Here is a 9,346-nt window from a genome sequence, read left to right on the forward strand (position 1 = left end):
AGTGAAGACGGGCACTGCCCCAGCTTTTGCCCTGGCGTGCAACGGCTGTGTGCTGCTTTTCCAAGCAGCAAGAGCACTGAGAAGTGAAAGCGATTGTGAAGGAGCTCTTTGGCTGCTCGTGTGCTCTTCGCTGCACTGCGCCGCTCGCAAGCGGCTTCGTTCTTCGGCGTCTGCCGTCCGGAGAGAGCTGAACTGCAGCGGTCAGTTGCAGCTCTGCCCAACAGCGTGCTCTCAGTTCTGCGGACAAGCACGCCCTGTTGCCTTGGCTCCGAGTGCAAAGTCCCTAGCGAGCACTCACTCAGTGCAATGCACCCAGAAAGACGCTCTCGCTCGTCTTTCAAGGAACGATTCCTAACAGCAGAAGCAGCAGAGGCACAAACTGGATGACGAGAAGGGACAATGTAGAACACGTCTCTGTCCTGGCACGTTGTCGTGTGCGATATGTCCCTCCGGGTCTTCGGTCCTTGCGAAGCTCTATGTACTGCGAGCGCAGCTACTTGCAGCTGAGAAGGACCGCGGAGCTAGCAGCGAATTCGGAGAGCGCTAAGCACGAAGTCAAGAAGCGAGACGTGTCCCTGCAACGCGGTGCTAAGAGCAGCTTCCTGGCGGCGGGGGCGAGCCCCGGCCACAAGACATTCTCGTCCTGGCAACGGATCTCTGTGAAGGGCGTAGGCGAAAAGCTTTCGTTTTCCATTCGAACTGCGAGAGAGGCAGACTGTTACACGGAGCTCTGAGAACAAAGGTGCACGCCCTAGGCTGGCTTGGGCAGAAGAAGCGTTCTCGAGCTCTTGGCTGCCGGCACACTGCTGGGTATGTGGCGCCCCTGCAGCGGCTTCTGGCCGCCGGCAAGTGAAAGCGGAGCAAGGCGTGGGCGAGGGCGGTGAACGAAGCGGCTATGTGCCGTGCTTGTGTGCACCACGTTAGAGGCTACTAGGAGAGGAAGGTGGTTGACTCTCGCTTGCCTTCCCAAGTGCCCTTAGCAGTCGGAAGGAGCAAGCTGAAGCACTGCTGCTTGTGCTGCTCCTTGGTTCCCTTGCAGCCCGCTCTGAAAGCATTGGCGGTCACTTCTAGGCGCCGAGTTGCACACACACAGCACCACGCTAAGTGCCGCGGAGAAGGGAAATCCAGAGTGCAGCGAGGAGCTTGACGTGGCTTACGTTCAGTAAGGAAAAGGTGAACCTAAGCACTGCCTCTTCAATCTGGCCGCCTCTGCTCTGGTAGCAACTTTTGCAAGTCGGCAGAGGGAGCCGCGAGTACGTAGAACGGAGGGCAGCGAGACGCCGTGTGTTATGCGCCCTTTCAGGGCTGCTGACAAGGGGCTACTTTAAGAACGCCTTCTTCGTCCTCGCGTCCTTCTCGCTTCGTTCTAGCTGCATGGAGTACAGCACAGCGAAGGAGTGAAGACGGGCACTGCCCCAGCTTTTGCCCTGGCGTGCAACGGCTGTGTGCTGCTTTTCCAAGCAGCAAGAGCACTGAGAAGTGAAAGCGATTGTGAAGGAGCTCTTTGGCTGCTCGTGTGCTCTTCGCTGCACTGCGCCGCTCGCAAGCGGCTTCGTTCTTCGGCGTCTGCCGTCCGGAGAGAGCTGAACTGCAGCGGTCAGTTGCAGCTCTGCCCAACAGCGTGCTCTCAGTTCTGCGGACAAGCACGCCCTGTTGCCTTGGCTCCGAGTGCAAAGTCCCTAGCGAGCACTCACTCAGTGCAATGCACCCAGAAAGACGCTCTCGCTCGTCTTTCAAGGAACGATTCCTAACAGCAGAAGCAGCAGAGGCACAAACTGGATGACGAGAAGGGACAATGTAGAACACGTCTCTGTCCTGGCACGTTGTCGTGTGCGATATGTCCCTCCGGGTCTTCGGTCCTTGCGAAGCTCTATGTACTGCGAGCGCAGCTACTCGCAGCTGAGAAGGACCGCGGAGCTAGCAGCGAATTCGGAGAGCGCTAAGCACGAAGTCAAGAAGCGAGACGTGTCCCTGCAACGCGGTGCTAAGAGCAGCTTCCTGGCGGCGGGGGCGAGCTCCGGCCACAAGACATTCTCGTCGTAGCAACGGATCTCCGTGAAGGGCGTAGGCGGAAAGCTTTCGTTTTCCATTCGAACTGCGAGAGAGGCAGACTGTTACACGGAGCTCTGAGAACAAAGGTGCACGCCCTAGGCGGGCTTGGGCAGAAGAAGCGTTCTCGAGCTCTTGGCTGCCCGCACACTGCTGGGTATGTGGCGCCGCTGCAGCGTCTTCTGGCCGCCGGCAAGTGAAAGCGGAGCCAGGCGTAGGCGTGGGCGAGGGCGGTGAACGAAGCGGCAAAAGCGCCGTGCTTGTGTGCACCACGTTAGAGGCTACTAGGAGAGGAAGGTGGTTGACTCTCGCTTGCCTTCCCAAGTGCCCTTAGCACTCGGAAGGAGCAAGCTGAAGCACTGCTGCTTGTGCTGCTCCTTGGTTCCCTTGCAGCCCGCTCTGAAAGCATTGGCGGTCACTTCTAGGCGCCGAGTTGCACACACACAGCACCACGCTAAGTGCCGCGGAGAAGGGAAATCCAGAGTGCAGCGAGGAGCTTGACGTGGCTTACGTTCAGTAAGGAAAAGGTGAACTTAAGCACTGCCTCTTCAATCTGGCCGCCTCTGCTCTGGTAGCAACTTTTGCAAGTCGGCAGAGGGAGCCGCGAGTACGTAGAACGGAGGGCTGCGAGACGCCGTGTGTTATGCGCCCTTTCAGGGCTGCTGACAAGGGGCTACTTTAAGAACGCCTTCTTCGTCCTCGCGTCCTTCTCGCTTCGTTCTAGCTGCATGGAGTACAGCACAGCGAAGGAGTGAAGACGGGCACTGCCCCAGCTTTTGCCCTGGCGTGCAACGGCTGTGTGCTGCTTTTCCAAGCAGCAAGAGCACTGAGAAGTGAAAGCGATTGTGAAGGAGCTCTTTGGCTGCTCGTGTGCTCTTCGCTGCACTGCGCCGCTCGCAAGCGGCTTCGTTCTTCGGCGTCTGCCGTCCGGAGAGAGCTGAACTGCAGCGGTCAGTTGCAGCTCTGCCCAACAGCGTGCTCTCAGTTCTGCGGACAAGCACGCCCTGTTGCCTTGGCTCCGAGTGCAAAGTCCCTAGCGAGCACTCACTCAGTGCAATGCACCCAGAAAGACGCTCTCGCTCGTCTTTCAAGGAGCGATTCCTAACAGCAGAAGCAGCAGAGGCACAAACTGGATGACGAGAAGGGACAATGTAGAACACGTCTCTGTCCTGGCACGTTGTCGTGTGCGATATGTCCCTCCGGGTCTTCGGTCCTTGCGAAGCTCTATGTACTGCGAGCGCAGCTACTTGCAGCTGAGAAGGACCGCGGAGCTAGCAGCGAATTCGGAGAGCGCTAAGCACGAAGTCAAGAAGCGAGACGTGTCCCTGCAACGCGGTGCTAAGAGCAGCTTCCTGGCGGCGGGGGCGAGCCCCGGCCACAAGACATTCTCGTCCTGGCAACGGATCTCTGTGAAGGGCGTAGGCGAAAAGCTTTCGTTTTCCATTCGAACTGCGAGAGAGGCAGACTGTTACACGGAGCTCTGAGAACAAAGGTGCACGCCCTAGGCTGGCTTGGGCAGAAGAAGCGTTCTCGAGCTCTTGGCTGCCCGCACACTGCTGGGTATTTGGCGCCCCTGCAGCGGCTTCTGGCCGCCGGCAAGTGAAAGCGGAGCAAGGCGTGGGCGAGGGCGGTGAACGAAGCGGCAAAAGCGCCGTGCTTGTGTGCACCACGTTAGAGGCTACTAGGAGAGGAAGGTGGTTGACTCTCGCTTGCCTTCCCAAGTGCCCTTAGCAGTCGGAAGGAGCAAGCTGAAGCACTGCTGCTTGTGCTGCTCCTTGGTTCCCTTGCAGCCCGCTCTGAAAGCATTGGCGGTCACTTCTAGGCGCCGAGTTGCACACACACAGCACCACGCTAAGTGCCGCGGAGAAGGGAAATCCAGAGTGCAGCGAGGAGCTTGACGTGGCTTACGTTCAGTAAGGAAAAGGTGAACTTAAGCACTGCCTCTTCAATCTGGCCGCCTCTGCTCTGGTAGCAACTTTTGCAAGTCGGCAGAGGGAGCCGCGAGTACGTAGAACGGAGGGCAGCGAGACGCCGTGTGTTATGCGCCCTTTCAGGGCTGCTGACAAGGGGCTACTTTAAGAACGCCTTCTTCGTCCTCGCGTCCTTCTCGCTTCGTTCTAGCTGCATGGAGTACAGCACAGCGAAGGAGTGAAGACGGGCACTGCCCCAGCTTTTGCCCTGGCGTGCAACGGCTGTGTGCTGCTTTTCCAAGCAGCAAGAGCACTGAGAAGTGAAAGCGATTGTGAAGGAGCTCTTTGGCTGCTCGTGTGCTCTTCGCTGCACTGCGCCGCTCGCAAGCGGCTTCGTTCTTCGGCGTCTGCCGTCCGGAGAGAGCTGAACTGCAGCGGTCAGTTTCAGCTCTGCCCAACAGCGTGCTCTCAGTTCTGCGGACAAGCACGCCCTGTTGCCTTGGCTCCGAGTGCAAAGTCCCTAGCGAGCACTCACTCAGTGCAATGCACCCAGAAAGACGCTCTCGCTCGTCTTTCAAGGAACGATTCCTAACAGCAGAAGCAGCAGAGGCACAAACTGGATGACGAGAAGGGACAATGTAGAACACGTCTCTGTCCTGGCACGTTGTCGTGTGCGATATGTCCCTCCGGGTCTTCGGTCCTTGCGAAGCTCTATGTACTGCGAGCGCAGCTACTTGCAGCTGAGAAGGACCGCGGAGCTAGCAGCGAATTCGGAGAGCGCTAAGCACGATGTCAAGAAGCGAGACGTGTCCCTGCAACGCGGTGCTAAGAGCAGCTTCCTGGCGGCGGGGGCGAGCCCCGGCCACAAGACATTCTCGTCCTGGCAACGGATCTCTGTGAAGGGCGTAGGCGAAAAGCTTTCGTTTTCCATTCGAACTGCGAGAGAGGCAGACTGTTACACGGAGCTCTGAGAACAAAGGTGCACGCCCTAGGCTGGCTTGGGCAGAAGAAGCGTTCTCGAGCTCTTGGCTGCCGGCACACTGCTGGGTATGTGGCGCCCCTGCAGCGGCTTCTGGCCGCCGGCAAGTGAAAGCGGAGCAAGGCGTGGGCGAGGGCGGTGAACGAAGCGGCTATGTGCCGTGCTTGTGTGCACCACGTTAGAGGCTACTAGGAGAGGAAGGTGGTTGACTCTCGCTTGCCTTCCCAAGTGCCCTTAGCAGTCGGAAGGAGCAAGCTGAAGCACTGCTGCTTGTGCTGCTCCTTGGTTCCCTTGCAGCCCGCTCTGAAAGCATTGGCGGTCACTTCTAGGCGCCGAGTTGCACACACACAGCACCACGCTAAGTGCCGCGGAGAAGGGAAATCCAGAGTGCAGCGAGGAGCTTGACGTGGCTTACGTTCAGTAAGGAAAAGGTGAACCTAAGCACTGCCTCTTCAATCTGGCCGCCTCTGCTCTGGTAGCAACTTTTGCAAGTCGGCAGAGGGAGCCGCGAGTACGTAGAACGGAGGGCTGCGAGACGCCGTGTGTTATGCGCCCTTTCAGGGCTGCTGACAAGGGGCTACTTTAAGAACGCCTTCTTCGTCCTCGCGTCCTTCTCGCTTCGTTCTAGCTGCATGGAGTACAGCACAGCGAAGGAGTGAAGACGGGCACTGCCCCAGCTTTTGCCCTGGCGTGCAACGGCTGTGTGCTGCTTTACCAAGCAGCAAGAGCACTGAGAAGTGAAAGCGATTGTGAAGGAGCTCTTTGGCTGCTCGTGTGCTCTTCGCTGCACTGCGCCGCTCGCAAGCGGCTTCGTTCTTCGGCGTCTGCCGTCCGGAGAGAGCTGAACTGCAGCGGTCAGTTGCAGCTCTGCCCAACAGCGTGCTCTCAGTTCTGCGGACAAGCACGCCCTGTTGCCTTGGCTCCGAGTGCAAAGTCCCTAGCGAGCACTCACTCAGTGCAATGCACCCAGAAAGACGCTCTCGCTCGTCTTTCAAGGAACGATTCCTAACAGCAGAAGCAGCAGAGGCACAAACTGGATGACGAGAAGGGACAATGTAGAACACGTCTCTGTCCTGGCACGTTGTCGTGTGCGATATGTCCCTCCGGGTCTTCGGTCCTTGCGAAGCTCTATGTACTGCGAGCGCAGCTACTTGCAGCTGAGAAGGACCGCGGAGCTAGCAGCGAATTCGGAGAGCGCTAAGCACGAAGTCAAGAAGCGAGACGTGTCCCTGCAACGCGGTGCTAAGAGCAGCTTCCTGGCGGCGGGGGCGAGCTCCGGCCACAAGACATTCTCGTCGTAGCAACGGATCTCCGTGAAGGGCGTAGGCGGAAAGCTTTCGTTTTCCATTCGAACTGCGAGAGAGGCAGACTGTTACACGGAGCTCTGAGAACAAAGGTGCACGCCCTAGGCGGGCTTGGGCAGAAGAAGCGTTCTCGAGCTCTTGGCTGCCCGCACACTGCTGGGTATGTGGCGCCGCTGCAGCGTCTTCTGGCCGCCGGCAAGTGAAAGCGGAGCCAGGCGTAGGCGTGGGCGAGGGCGGTGAACGAAGCGGCAAAAGCGCCGTGCTTGTGTGCACCACGTTAGAGGCTACTAGGAGAGGAAGGTGGTTGACTCTCGCTTGCCTTCCCAAGTGCCCTTAGCAGTCGGAAGGAGTAAGCTGAAGCACTGCTGCTTGTGCTGCTCCTTGGTTCCCTTGCAACCCGCTCTGAAAGCATTGGCGGTCACTTCTAGGCGCCGAGTTGCACACACAGAGCACCACGCTAAGTGCCGCGGAGAAGGGAAATCCAGAGTGCAGCGAGGAGCTGGACGTGGCTTACGTGCAGTAAGGAAAAGGTGAACCTAAGCACTGCCTCTTCAATCTGGCCGCCTCTGCTCTGGTAGCAACTTTTGCAAGTCGGCAAAGGGAGCCGCGAGTACGTAGAACGGAGGGCAGCGAGACGCCGTGTGTTATGCGCCCTTTCAGGGCTGCTGCCAGTAGGCTACTTTAAGAAGGCCTTCTACTTCCTCGCGTCCTTCTCGCTTCGTTCTAGCTGCATGGAGTACAGCACAGCGAAGGAGTGAAGACGGGCACTGCCCCAGCTTTTGCCCTGGCGTGCAACGGCTGTGTGCTGCTTTTCCAAGCAGCAAGAGCACTGAGAAGTGAAAGCGATTGTGAAGGAGCTCTTTGGCTGCTCGTGTGCTCTTCGCTGCACTGCGCCGCTCGCAAGCGGCTTCGTTCTTCGGCGTCTGCCGTCCGGAGAGAGCTGAACTGCAGCGGTCAGTTGCAGCTCTGCCCAACAGCGTGCTCTCAGTTCTGCGGACAAGCACGCCCTGTTGCCTTGGCTCCGAGTGCAAAGTCCCTAGCGAGCACTCACTCAGTGCAATGCACCCAGAAAGACGCTCTCGCTCGTCTTTCAAGGAACGATTCCTAACAGCAGAAGCAGCAGAGGCACAAACTGGATGACGAGAAGGGACAATGTAGAACACGTCTCTGTCCTGGCACGTTGTCGTGTGCGATATGTCCCTCCGGGTCTTCGGTCCTTGCGAAGCTCTATGTACTGCGAGCGCAGCTACTTGCAGCTGAGAAGGACCGCGGAGCTAGCAGCGAATTCGGAGAGCGCTAAGCACGAAGTCAAGAAGCGAGACGTGTCCCTGCAACGCGGTGCTAAGAGCAGCTTCCTGGCGGCGGGGGCGAGCTCCGGCCACAAGACATTCTCGTCGTAGCAACGGATCTCCGTGAAGGGCGTAGGCGGAAAGCTTTCGTTTTCCATTCGAACTGCGAGAGAGGCAGACTGTTACACGGAGCTCTGAGAACAAAGGTGCACGCCCTAGGCGGGCTTGGGCAGAAGAAGCGTTCTCGAGCTCTTGGCTGCCCGCACACTGCTGGGTATGTGGCGCCGCTGCAGCGTCTTCTGGCCGCCGGCAAGTGAAAGCGGAGCCAGGCGTAGGCGTGGGCGAGGGCGGTGAACGAAGCGGCAAAAGCGCCGTGCTTGTGTGCACCACGTTAGAGGCTACTAGGAGAGGAAGGTGGTTGACTCTCGCTTGCCTTCCCAAGTGCCCTTAGCAGTCGGAAGGAGTAAGCTGAAGCACTGCTGCTTGTGCTGCTCCTTGGTTCCCTTGCAACCCGCTCTGAAAGCATTGGCGGTCACTTCTAGGCGCCGAGTTGCACACACAGAGCACCACGCTAAGTGCCGCGGAGAAGGGAAATCCAGAGTGCAGCGAGGAGCTGGACGTGGCTTACGTGCAGTAAGGAAAAGGTGAACCTAAGCACTGCCTCTTCAATCTGGCCGCCTCTGCTCTGGTAGCAACTTTTGCAAGTCGGCAAAGGGAGCCGCGAGTACGTAGAACGGAGGGCAGCGAGACGCCGTGTGTTATGCGCCCTTTCAGGGCTGCTGCCAGTAGGCTACTTTAAGAAGGCCTTCTACTTCCTCGCGTCCTTCTCGCTTCGTTCTAGCTGCATGGAGTACAGCACAGCGAAGGAGTGAAGACGGGCACTGCCCCAGCTTTTGCCCTGGCGTGCAACGGCTGTGTGCTGCTTTTCCAAGCAGCAAGAGCACTGAGAAGTGAAAGCGATTGTGAAGGAGCTCTTTGGCTGCTCGTGTGCTCTTCGCTGCACTGCGCCGCTCGCAAGCGGCTTCGTTCTTCGGCGTCTGCCGTCCGGAGAGAGCTGAACTGCAGCGGTCAGTTTCAGCTCTGCCCAACAGCGTGCTCTCAGTTCTGCGGACAAGCACGCCCTGTTGCCTTGGCTCCGAGTGCAAAGTCCCTAGCGAGCACTCACTCAGTGCAATGCACCCAGAAAGACGCTCTCGCTCGTCTTTCAAGGAACGATTCCTAACAGCAGAAGCAGCAGAGGCACAAACTGGATGACGAGAAGGGACAATGTAGAACACGTCTCTGTCCTGGCACGTTGTCGTGTGCGATATGTCCCTCCGGGTCTTCGGTCCTTGCGAAGCTCTATGTACTGCGAGCGCAGCTACTTGCAGCTGAGAAGGACCGCGGAGCTAGCAGCGAATTCGGAGAGCGCTAAGCACGAAGTCAAGAAGCGAGACGTGTCCCTGCAACGCGGTGCTAAGAGCAGCTTCCTGGCGGCGGGGGCGAGCTCCGGCCACAAGACATTCTCGTCGTAGCAACGGATCTCCGTGAAGGGCGTAGGCGGAAAGCTTTCGTTTTCCATTCGAACTGCGAGAGAGGCAGACTGTTACACGGAGCTCTGAGAACAAAGGTGCACGCCCTAGGCTGGCTTGGGCAGAAGAAGCGTTCTCGAGCTCTTGGCTGCCGGCACACTGCTGGGTATGTGGCGCCCCTGCAGCGGCTTCTGGCCGCCGGCAAGTGAAAGCGGAGCAAGGCGTGGGCGAGGGCGGTGAACGAAGCGGCTATGTGCCGTGCTTGTGTGCACCACGTTAGAGGCTACTAGGAGAGGAAGGTGGT

This window comes from Sturnus vulgaris, unplaced genomic scaffold (assembly GCF_052056855.1).
Source record: "Sturnus vulgaris isolate bStuVul1 unplaced genomic scaffold, bStuVul1.hap1 Scaffold_146, whole genome shotgun sequence".
Lineage (NCBI taxonomy): Eukaryota > Metazoa > Chordata > Aves > Passeriformes > Sturnidae > Sturnus > Sturnus vulgaris.